The 11974-nt window shown below is 39.6% G+C and overlaps 1 long non-coding RNA gene across 2 annotated transcripts; it reads left to right on the plus strand.

Annotated features, from left to right (window-relative positions):
* The first annotated feature begins 6779 nt into the window (after window positions 1-6779).
* LOC127184608 (uncharacterized) lies at window positions 6780-10628 on the plus strand. Of its 2 annotated transcripts, none has more exons than XR_007830163.1 (3): window positions 6780-7597; window positions 8117-8203; window positions 10137-10628. It is a non-coding gene; the product is annotated as an uncharacterized LOC127184608 (long non-coding RNA). The 2 variants fall into 2 exon arrangements; XR_007830162.1 differs by lacking the exon at window positions 10137-10628 and having other exon boundaries at window positions 6783-6936; window positions 7517-7597; window positions 8117-8939.
* The last annotated feature ends 1346 nt before the right edge of the window (window positions 10629-11974 follow it).

The raw sequence follows: 11974 nt of genomic DNA on the forward strand, positions 1-11974 counted from the left end.
GTGGCACATGTCTGTAATCCTAGCACTCAGAGAGGCAGAGGTAGGTGGATCTCTGAGTTTAAAGCTAGCCTGGTCCTGGTTGATCAGTGGAATCGAATCGAAGACCCAGATATGAATCCACACACATATGGCCACTTGATTTTTGACAAAGAAGCCAAATCCATTCAATGGAAAAAGGATAGCATCTTCAACAAATGGTGCTGGTCTAACTGGAGGTCTATGTGTAAAAAAATGAAACTGGACCCATATTTGTCACCTTGCACAAAACTCGAATCCAAGTGGATTAAAGACCTCAACATAAAACCAGAGACACTAAGCCACTTAGAAGAAAAAGTGGGAAAGAGCCTGGAACATATTGCACAGGAGACAACTTCCTGAAAGCAGAACACCAACGGCCCAGGCCTTAATGTCAACCATTAATAAATGGGACCTCATGAGGCTGAGAAGCTTCTGTAAGGCAGGAGACACTGTCAAGAGAACAAAGCGACAGCCTACAGACTGGGAAAAAATCTTCACCAACCCTACATCTGACAAAGGTCTAATATCCAAATATATAAAGAACTCAAGAAATTAAACACCACCAAACCGAATACCCCAATTGAGAAATGGGGCTGGAACTAAACAGAGAATTCTCAACAGAGGAGTATCAAATGGCTGAGAAACACTTAAAGAAATGCTCAACCTCCTTAGTCATCAGGGAAATGCAAATCAAAACAACTCTGAGATTCCATCTTACACCCATCAGAATGGCCAAGATCAAAAATTCAAGCTACACCACATGCTGGCGAGGATGTGGGGAGAGAGGAACACTCCTTCATTGCTGGTGGGAATGCAAACTAGTACAGCCACTTTGGAAATCTATCTGGTGCTATCTCAGAAAAATGGGAATAGGGCTTCCTCAAGACCCAGCTATGCCACTCCTTGGAATATACCCAGAAGATGCTCCAGCACACAACAAGAAAATTTGCTCAACCATGTTCATAGCAGCCTTATTCATAATAGCCAGATCATGGAAACAGCCTAAGTGTCCCTCAGTAGAAGAGTGGATAAAGAAACTGTGGTACATATACACTATGGAATACTACTCAGCTATTAAAAACAAGGAATTCCCGAAATTTGTGGATAAATGGATTTGAGCTAGAAATGATCATAATGAGTGAGTTAACCCAGAAGCAGAAAGAATCAAATGGTATATACTCACTTATATCTGCATACTAGCCCAAGGGGCATGTCCCACAAAAGCCTTCACTTACCAGGAAACTGGGACAGAGGGGAAGGCATCCTATTGGGACTCTAAATGAGAGACGCATGGGAGAACAGCAAAATAAAAGGATCCAGAGGGTCCTAGAATCTACAAGTAGAAACAATATGATAGGCAGATTTGGGCCCAGGGGTCCCGCTCAAACTAAGGCACCAGCCAAGGACAATACAGGAGGTAAACTTTAAACCCCTTCCCAGATCTAGCCAATGGTCAGAATATTCTCCACAGTTGAGTGGAGAGTGTGATACGACTTTCTCACGTACTCTGGTGCCTCACATTTGACCATGTCCCCTGGAGGGGGAGACCTGGTGGCACTCAGAGGAAGGACAGCAAGTAGCCAAGAAGAGACTTGATACCCTATGAGAATATACAGGGGACATAATCCCCCTCAGGAACAGTCATAGGGGAGGAGAATAATGGGAAATGGGGGGGGGGAATGGGAGGATACAAGGGATTGGATAAACATTGAGATGTAACAAGAATAAATTAATAAAAAAAAAAAAGCTAGCCTGGTCTACAGTTAGTCCAGGACAGCTAAGGTTACACAGAGAAACTCTCTGTCTTGAAAAACAAACAAACAAAAAACCCCAAACAACCACCCCAAAAGCATGTGGTGGTGATGGTTAATGCTCTTAATCCCAGAGCCCAGGAGGAAGAGGCAGGCAGATAGCCAGAGCTACATAGAGAAACCCTGTCTCAAGAAACCAAAAAGGTGTTGTTATGAATACATTATAGCTTACATTATACATTTCTTATAAATTATTGCCTATTTCTATTGTCAAATACTTATTTTTCCCTTGATACAAAATGTAGACCTTGACATGCAGTAAACGTTTGAACAACTTAAAAAACAAACAAACAAAATTCAGCTGTTGTTGATGAGTTAAATACTGAAATTTATTTTATCAGTATTATTGGCTATGCATGGACCTCAGTGAAATCTCTGTCCTCAGACTCAGGTGTAAAATAAATTCTTTGACCCTGCTCTGAGTGTGCCTTATACATTGCAGCAGCCTGTAGGTTTCCTCTCACGGGAAGCCCAGTGCAACCCTGTGTAGCGCAATCATCAAAGTTGAGGTGGCATGTGTGGACATCGTCCATCTCTTGCACAGGAAGTGGCCATAACTTTGCAATTGTCTTTGGGCTCAAAGGTTTCTCAAAATAGGTGGAGCTGAACGACCAAGGAAAGGAACTCAAAGTAAAAGGGTGCTTTCCTGCTTCCCACATGGAGGTAAACAAACTAAGGATCTTGGAACATCAGGCTGGGAGGTTTTCCTCATTTGCTTATGCACTTAGTCATTCATTTGTCATTTGATAGTCCTGGGGAAATCTTTTAGCCCCTTGCTTTGGGAAGAAAGTAAAGATTATAAGTATGCTTGCTTTGCGTTCCTAATAAAAATAAATCCAGAAAGGCAGTGTAGAAAACAACTGGTTTTGCTGGAGGTAATTAAAGAAGACTTTCTAATGACAAACAGCATCACTTTTAATCTCTCTATCTTTTAAGACATAGATAAAATCTTACTCTTCTGAGAATCTTTCTAATTTATCAATTCTTTTTCCCTTATCCTGGAAGAATTACATATTTTAATCTATACCTCTGATGCCACTTTATACCCTTATCGAATTCTTTGTCACATTCTATAGATTATCACAGTTTCTTTCAGACATTTCTGTTTTCTCGTTTCCTGTAGTCTGAGAATCCTTGAATCTGATGTGATGATTGAGGCTCAGCTAGTACAGGTGTACTTAAGGTCACACACTTAATGAATCACAGAGTTTAGGTGAAGAACTCTGTCTCAATGTTCTTTCTCATGTAGCACAGAGTGAATACATGAACCTATACAGAATAGGTCCCCATTTGCCTGAAAATTCTTCTTATTCTCTTTTCTTTTTCCTCATCTTCCTTTCTTCCCATGGAGGACAATATCTCAACTAGGAATCAGCTTGGCTTTACCTTGTTCTGAAAATGTGTGGATGTCAGGTATAATAAAAGGGGCTCCTTCAGTGGATGTGGTGACACAGAGAGGTAATCCTAGCACTTGTGTGGTTGAGGCAAGGAGATTGCTTCAGTTTGAATTCAAGTCTAGCCTGAGAAAAATCCTGAAAGTCTGGCATTTAAAGGCAGATTTTGTCTCAAAAATAAAAATAAAAATAGGAGTGGAATAGCTGGGTCTTGGGGAAGCCTTATTTCCAGTTTTCTAAGATAACACCAGATAAATTTCCAAAGTGGCTGTACAAGTTTGCATTCCCACCAGCAATGAAGGAGTGTTCCTCTCTCTCCACATCCTTGCCAGCATGTGGTGTCACTTGAGTTTTTGATCTTAGCCATTCTGATGGGTGTAAGATGGAATCTCAGAGTTGTTTTGATTTGCAGAACTCTGGTGCCCCATATTTGACCACGTCACCTGGATGGGGAGACCAGGTGGCACTCAGAGGAAGGATAGCAGGTCACCAAGAAGAGACTTGATACCCTATGAGCATATACAGGGGGAGGAAGTCTCCCTCAGTCACAGTCGTAGGGGAGGGGAATTAGGGGGAAATGGGAGGGAGGGAGGAATGGGAGGATACAAGGGATGGGATAACCATTAAGATGTAATATGAATAAATTAATAAAATATATATAAAAAAGCAAAATAAACAGCCCCTTTGTGCTGTTGTTGCAAGTTTGGCCCTTACCAACATGTTTTGTGCTTGTGGGCTAAAGAGGAACTCTCAGGCATTCAGTACCCTTTGTTCTACTTTATGCTCTCTTCACAGATGTGTTTTATTTTTTTATTTTTTATACTTTTGACCATGATATTTTAAAATTTAAAAAAATTTAATTTGTTCACTTTACATCCCAACTGTAGCCCCCTCCCTCGTCACCTCCCCATCCCACCATCCTTCACTCATACCTTCTTCCTCCCTCTCCTAGTCTTCAGAAAGGGGAGCCTTCCTTCTCTAACATTTGGGTTTTATTTTTTAAAACCTATTTGGCCCCTAATAGTCTTTTTCATCAACCTTCTATGGTGCTGATAATGGACACCGTTAATTATTCCTTTAGTGGAGCCATTATCTCCAGAAGATTCTTGTTTAAAAGCCAGTGAAGATGGCTGTGAATGCAACTCAAACAGTTTGAGTACTTTTCTGGCACGTGAGAAGGCATAACATTAATCCCCAATGCCACAAAAAAGACAAACAGTCACTAGAATACCTTAACTGAGGACATCTGAAGGGAATGAGTTGTTGAATTTAATTTTTTTAGAGTTGGTTGAGAGAACACAGTCCCTTATTAGGAAAATGCTTACTGCCTTGCTTCTACTCCAAGCTTTAGTCAGAAACCCAAAAGGATTTGAACTGAAATTTTTCTAGAATCCAAATCTGGAGACATTGGTCTCAGGACCTAAGCTAACTAACAAATTCTTTTGGTGGAAGCAAGTTATTTGCAGAATAGTGTTTATGTGAATAGATCCTTATTCTAGACTATCCTCAGAATTGTAGACCCTGTAATAACAAGAGAGCACATAATAATAGTCATTAATAAAGGAACCGTGGAATGTTTTGAGTTGGAGAGGCTGAGAACAATGATTCCCAACTATGCTGTTTAGAGAAGGAACAGAGTTGAGACTAGGTCCTCACACTCTAGATTCTCAACATGGGCTCTTTTCACTTGAGTCTGAACTTACAAAACTTTATATGGCATGAATAGATTATTTACAAAAGCTCGGATATTGCCCAGTGCCTTATTTCCACTAGTTTAGACTGAAGCTTATAACCTGAGCACTGCAACTATTTAAACTTATTTCAAGTATATCTTGAAAATATCACAAGATCTGCTACCATCCTTTATCCTCTGTGTTATTAGAATTCAAGGTGGGGGGTGACTGTTCAGGCAGCAACCTGTCTCTGTCATCTTCTCATTTGGGAAACTGCCAACCTATAACCCCTGTATACTCAGGTAATTAATTTTATTCCTTCTCAAGTCTCTGAGGGGGTTGAAGACAAGATAGTTTAGTTTCACAATTAAGCTTAGTTGTTTTGGGGTTAAGATGTTTTTAGGTCTAGATAGATGTTTTAATTTGATAATGATGAGATATGATAGATATTGATTTACAGCCTTGCATACAGAGTAAGCCCATGTTAAAAAAAATAAGGGATATATATTGGCTCACTTAAAAAGAAAAAAAGGAATTCAAGGTGGAAAGCCCTAAGTGAAAGTCCATCATTTTTCTAGGTGTACATGAAGACTTCCCAGGGATTGTAAACATGAGGCTTTAGCGTGCAACTAATCCCAAACTCTTTAGTTCCCTTTCTCATCCTCAAAGTTACATTGACTTAAGGCTGAAGAATTATCTTTTGTTTTCTTTTAGCTACCCCCTTTCCTTCCTTGTGATTAATAAAATAAGTTTAAAAACATCCTGTCATCTGGAGCAATAATTGAATAAAAATTCTGCCTTCACCATTATTTCCTCATTTTGTTTGCTTAGGCAAGCTGATTTATTTACAGTTGATGGCAGAGACTTACCAGCATATTCACTGTGGCAACTTGGTCAGAATGTGGCTTGTTCCCGTGCAGTATCCCTGGTGAGAATGCAGACTCTCTGAGCCCTACAGGGACGGAACAACACACTATCAAAACCACTATCAACACCCCTGAATACCTGAAGCCATGCCTAAAGTTCACTGGGAAACTGCATATGGGGAAGATTTGCCAGGTTGTGCTGAGGTTCAGCCTTGATGTTGAGCTCTCTTGTTTCCCCAGTGAAGACATCCTAAATTCTATGACCTGCCAGATTGGCCAGTAGGTGCAGGCTTCTCAGGCGAACTGCCTTTTGTGATGTACTCAAGGATGCACTGGGCTCCTGCCAGATGAGGCCTGGTCTCTACTTCCACAAAGGTGCTGCTGTGAAGACAGAGCAAGAGGGTGCTGCCATTTTCAGAGCAAAAGAGCCAAAAGTTTCTATAGTCTCTGTTAATCTTTCTAAACTTTTCTGTAGTGGGAGAGCTAGAATTTTGTGGAAAACGGTCATACCCCGAAGAGAAGTAGCTTGTCTTTAAAAGGAGTAGGGTGAATTTATCACATTTATTTTGTGCTGGGCCTTGTAAATTTTGTAGCCGGTTCTGTATGTCAGGAGAGAAGCAAAAGGGCGATTCCAGGACCAGAAGGCATTCTCATAGAATACGATTAAGATAGCTTTGATGGAAATGGTGTGGTATCAGGTTTCAGATTTGACACAAATTTGCTTCAATTTTCACATTTTTACAATAGATTTTCATTAGGTTATCTCCTAGCTCTGATATTTGAGAATTCCCTCAGTTGCTCTAGGGAAACCTCCTTGCCTCATAGGCAGAACCCAGAGGCAACTTGTAACTTCCTTTTTTCCCACTCTGTAGCATGGGAAGGCAGTGTCTTTGGAGGTTGGTTGAGACTGTGTGGAGACACAGCAGTAGGGGCTATTGCTGCATTAGCAACTACTCCTTTCACAATCGCTTTGTTTTGTCATTTTGTACCCAGATTTCCGTTGGTTAGCCTCAACTTTATCTTCCTCATTTCTATTTCCTCTTCCTGACACCAAGAGTCCATCAGAACATGTGACCTTCCTGCTCACAGCATAAAGCTCGGCTTTCCCTGGTCTCTTATAGCTTGGCTCAGAACCTATATCCCACCCAGGACCAAGGCACCACTTCAATGACAGGTAGAGTATCCATTTGTTATCTTAGATGCCCATGCTGAGAGAGTGCCCATAATAGCTAACAGTGCTCTGGATATGCCTAACTAACACTTAGATCATAGTTAGAGATGAAGGGCTAAAGACAAGACAAGCGAACTTTTCCATTGGTTTTCTGTTCTAGAACTTATGATAGCAGAAAGAAGATGCATGGTAATTTCTAGCAAACTATGGCCTTTAGAAGATAATCATGTAGAAATTAAATGCTCTTCAGAGCCAGGAATTAGGAGTTCCAAATAGCATTTTTTTTTGTCCTTTATCTGTTACTATTCTTTCAGTGAATTGTTTCTGTAGTCTAAGATTCAGTGTTTAAGACTCTTTTGCAAAGAAAATGACAAAGATGAGGTGCTGTCTAATGTTTTATTCTGTATATCTCTTAATTTGAAGGTTATCAGTCCTCTGCTGAGAAAGGAGATGAGACTGATGTTTGAATTTATACCTCTAGGCAGTGCTGAACACATCCTGGAAAATACTGGTGATCTGAAATGTATGACTGAACAATGAATGCTCCTTTCTTTTCTAGTCTTATACACCACTACAATTTCAGAATGTAAAGTCAGAGAGAAGCAAGTTTGGAAGTAGAAAGAGAACAAATATGTGAAGAGCAGAGGTCCAGAGAGAAGAAAAGGTAATTGCTCAAGGCCATACACAAAACTTATAGCACAGCTCAGTGTAATCTCAGGCCAGTGCTCTTTTTGCTCTGCTGTGGGAGGACGGAGACACAAGTAAGAGATGCCATGCAACTGAGGCAGATGGTTCTCCTTATATTGGAAGAAATATGGCTATTTGAGCATGGTCCTCAGTACTTCTTTTTCACCAATGTATTTCCTGATATGTGTCTTATTCTGGACATCTATAGATTTTTGGATAAAAACTTATACCTCTTTTACCAGGATGATACCTTCCAATTTCTTTCATGAAGATTAATTTCCTCTTGGTCTTATTGAGATTAGCTTTGTTGAGCTTTCCAATGGAATATTTTGCATTCTCATGGGAACAAATAATGCTATTTCAAAGCAGATAAATTATAAATAGAAGAGTTTAAGAATCCTTCAATTATTACCCCATGTCATCTATCTCTTCATTCTATGGGTCTGACTAACCTTTCTCAACTAAACTTGCTTTTCTTCCATGTATTCCTTTGAAGAGGTGTGAACTGGACCATCAAGAATGAAAATGAAACTGGCCTACAACCAGCTTAATGACTAACTCCTTCCATCAACCCTGGAAAACAGTATTTAAAATAATAATAATAATAATAATAATAATAATAATAATAATAATAATAATAATAATTTAATTCAGTGCACTAAGACTCTTTAGCTCATTTCATAGCTTTTCCCCAAGCTTCCTGGGGTTTATGAAGTCACATAGGACATTCAGGAGGCTATAGATACCTCCAGAGTGTCCAACTCTTCTTAGAGCAGGTGATAGAAAGTGGAGATGATAATAGAAAAAAACCCCAACAGTTCATTACTCTTTTCTCTTTTAATCAGTTTCCTTGGCATTTACTAGCTCCAGAGTAAGATCTCTTTAAGCACCTTCATAAAAAGCTCTAGAAATATCAAATAATTCACAACCACCTTGATTTGTAAGACTTCTGTCTGTATTTCTAGAGAAGACAATTTAAGCCCAAGAAAGACTTATCCTAGCTTCTATTGGCTATGTAGGTATCACTATCCAATTTTGTCTGATTCTTTCCTCTGGATTAAAGGCAGAGAGCCACATTTCTGGGAGATGTAGGCTGGATTGGAGACAGTAAGAAAACTTATGGAGTAGAAAAGATAATTTTAATCTTAAGCTTTTACATTATCCCAAGTAACACATCACTCCAAGTGATGTGTTAACCACTTATATTCAACTAAGAATTTAGAAAAAACTCAGTAAATTCTTATTGGAATACTATACAGGGAAGTTTTCCTTTCCTAGTAATCTTGGGATGTTTGCCACTTTTTGTGCCACTGCTTAATACAAAACCATCCAGTTTGTTTTTCAAACCTACACTTAGACCTGGGCAGGACAAAAATTGATACTGTCAAGCTGGTATTTTGAGTAATAGGATAGTGATGCTAAAGAAAATCCCAAAGAAGTTGAGATGGCTTGTTTTTTCTGGCAACGATGGTGGCTCACTATCCTGGTGGCTAATGAGTTCAAAGATCCTAGTGGTGCTCTGCAAAATCCACTGCCCTATTTTGTTTTTTGTTGCTTTTACTCTCCCTTTTTGCAGGGGGGATATAAAAAGCAGACAGGAAAAAGTGACAGTGAGGATAGCCAAGGGACATCATGAGATGATGTATGATATAACCCCCAAGCTGTAACCAGCGTATTGTATGACCTTTAGCAAGTCTTTCCCCACACATTAGATTTCATTTTCTCATCTATTGTCTTGAGTGGGTAAAACCAGATGATGTATAAGGGCATTTTAATAGTATTAATTTTTTAGTCACTTTTCTTTCTGTATGGAGGATCAAATATGAAGTTTTGCACATGTAAGGCAAGTGCTCTGCCACTGAATTTTATTCATAGTCCTTGATTTAAAAAGAAATGTTTGAGAAAGGGTACATAGCCTAGGTTGGCTTTAAACCTGAGGTTCATCTACCCCTGTCTATGAAAATTTGTATTCAGACATGTACTAGCATACTGCCTATTGCTACAGTTTTTGAACATTTGTTATAGAACTAAATTAATGGCTTTATATCAACTATCATATATTCTCACAATGAGTTTATACATATTTTGTGGTTATAAAAAAATGAGGTGTCAGGGACATAAAGTCATTTATTTAAGATGTCCAGATAGTTAATGGCAGGCCTAGAATTCAAACCCAGTTTTTAAACTCAAGGTCTAGGTACATAACTGGGATGCTGAGAACACTGTGAATGAAGGTGATAGGAGGAAAGAACATGGATATTGTGTTTGAGGCCTTTCAAGTCATGGAGAAAGGATGATGACCAAACTGTTCTATTTCAGCTGAATAGAAGAGATAATTGAGCCTTGGGCCACAGGAGTCTCTAGACAAACACCCAGAATCCCTGGTTTGGCTTAGAGCCTTAGGCCTACTTTGCATACTTCCTGCTTTTGGTGTTTAGCCAGTCATGTCAGCCTCTGTCATTTGCCTGAGGCTCAGAGTAACACTTAGTCATCTCACTTTTTTTTTCTCTTTTTAGGTGCACATATTCCAAAATGTTCTTGCTGACAAGTGGAAGCACCTGACCTGGCCTTCTGCAGTGTCACGCTCCGTGTATTTGACAAGCTGAGTTGGACACTCTGTGTGGTAGAGTGTCAGTTTGTCAAATACCCCAAGTGTGGCTCATGCCTATCAGCTCCAGGCCCAGGACAGAGAAAATAGGACACCAGACTAAGAATCATGCAGCTCTGGGGCCTACAAGTCTGAGATGCATCTATGGACATTGTGAAAATGCCATGGAAGGCACAATGGTCTTGAAAATACATAAGGGATATGGAGTCGGGGGGTGGGGGGGAGTGTTATTTGATTGATTATTAATGTCTTCATTCACATTCTTCTTCTTGCTTTTCTCTTTGCTTTTCTTCTTAAAACACCATTCTTATTTCTCTTTGTACACCCAGTTCTTCCCTGGACTTTCACACCCCACCAAATTTCAATTTCTCTGGGCACTTTGGAAAGTCAGTCTATATTTTTCTTTACTCCTTGGTTAGGCACACACTGGTATGTGCTCTCATATGTCCTACCATGCAGTATATTCTCTTCAGTTGTCAGTACATTTTTCCAGGGTATATTCTTGAATTCCCCATTATATTCTAAAAGTCTAGAACATATTATATTTACTTGATGGCTGTCTTTCTAATAACTGTCCAATATTTTAATTATTTAATAAGTGTTTACCAATTAATTGATGTTATACTAGTCCATAACCTTTGGGTATGTAGGTCAAATTTCACCCAGGGTTTTGTGGAAAAAAAATCTAGCTGAGGATGCTATATATATACAAGTGGTAACCAAAAGGGATTTCCCCCCTGAGAACTAAGACAGCTCTGAGGGAGGAGAGTAAAAAGAAAAGAGTAGAGTCAAATGGAAAATAAACTTTGGAATTATTTGTTTTTCACAGGGCTTTTTAAAAATTAATTTATTCATATTACATCTCAATGGTTATCCCATCCCTTGTATCCTCCCATTCCTCCCTCCCTCCCATTTTCCCCTTACTCCCCTCCCCTATGACTGTTCCTGAGGGGGACTTCCTCCCCTTGTATATGCTCATAGGGTATCATGTCTCTTCTTGGTAACCTGCTGTCCTTCCTCTGAGTGCCACCAGGCCTCCCCATCCAGGGGATGTGGTCAGATATGGGGCACCAGAGTACATTTTAACAGACCTTTCTGGGCCTTTACTATTCTAATGCTGTACTGGGGTGAACTTTTAATACAGAATCATAGAATGAAGCATCTCCAACATCTTCAGACTCTAACATTTAATGACATATATTTTGTGATGCTTCTCTAGAGGAATTCCATATTCTCCCTCTGTTCTGGAGATACCATTCCCTCTTTAACTTTCTACTCACCAATCAGCCACCTAAATGACAAGACCTGTATTGTCATGGCTGGAGGGCTGCATCTCTATATAGAAATGACTTACTGGCTTATCTTGTATGGAAAAATATCGCAGTTTAGGAGCAAAGACCATCTTCAGAGGATATCTGCAGCTAATGTATGCACACTGATAAAAATTCACTGGTCTGGCCTCTACTCTTTGTTCTGCCATTGCCTTGATCTATGTTACTTTTGGCAAATCATCATTTCTCTCTGGGCTTTCTTTCCAAACTTGTGATATGTAAATGTTCAGATAAGCAATCTTTAAACTTTTTCAGATGAAAGAATAGGAGCCATCCCTGGCTGTTCCTGTGCAAGGGGGAGGGGGTTCCTGAATTTGTGATCCATTCTACTACGGCCATTTGAATAAAAATTCTTTGCTCAAGCCCAGGGATTTTTTTAAAAAAGCAAAATAACATAAATGGTGTTTTTGAAGGC

This window comes from Acomys russatus, chromosome X, assembly GCF_903995435.1.
Source record: "Acomys russatus chromosome X, mAcoRus1.1, whole genome shotgun sequence".
NCBI lineage: Eukaryota > Metazoa > Chordata > Mammalia > Rodentia > Muridae > Acomys > Acomys russatus.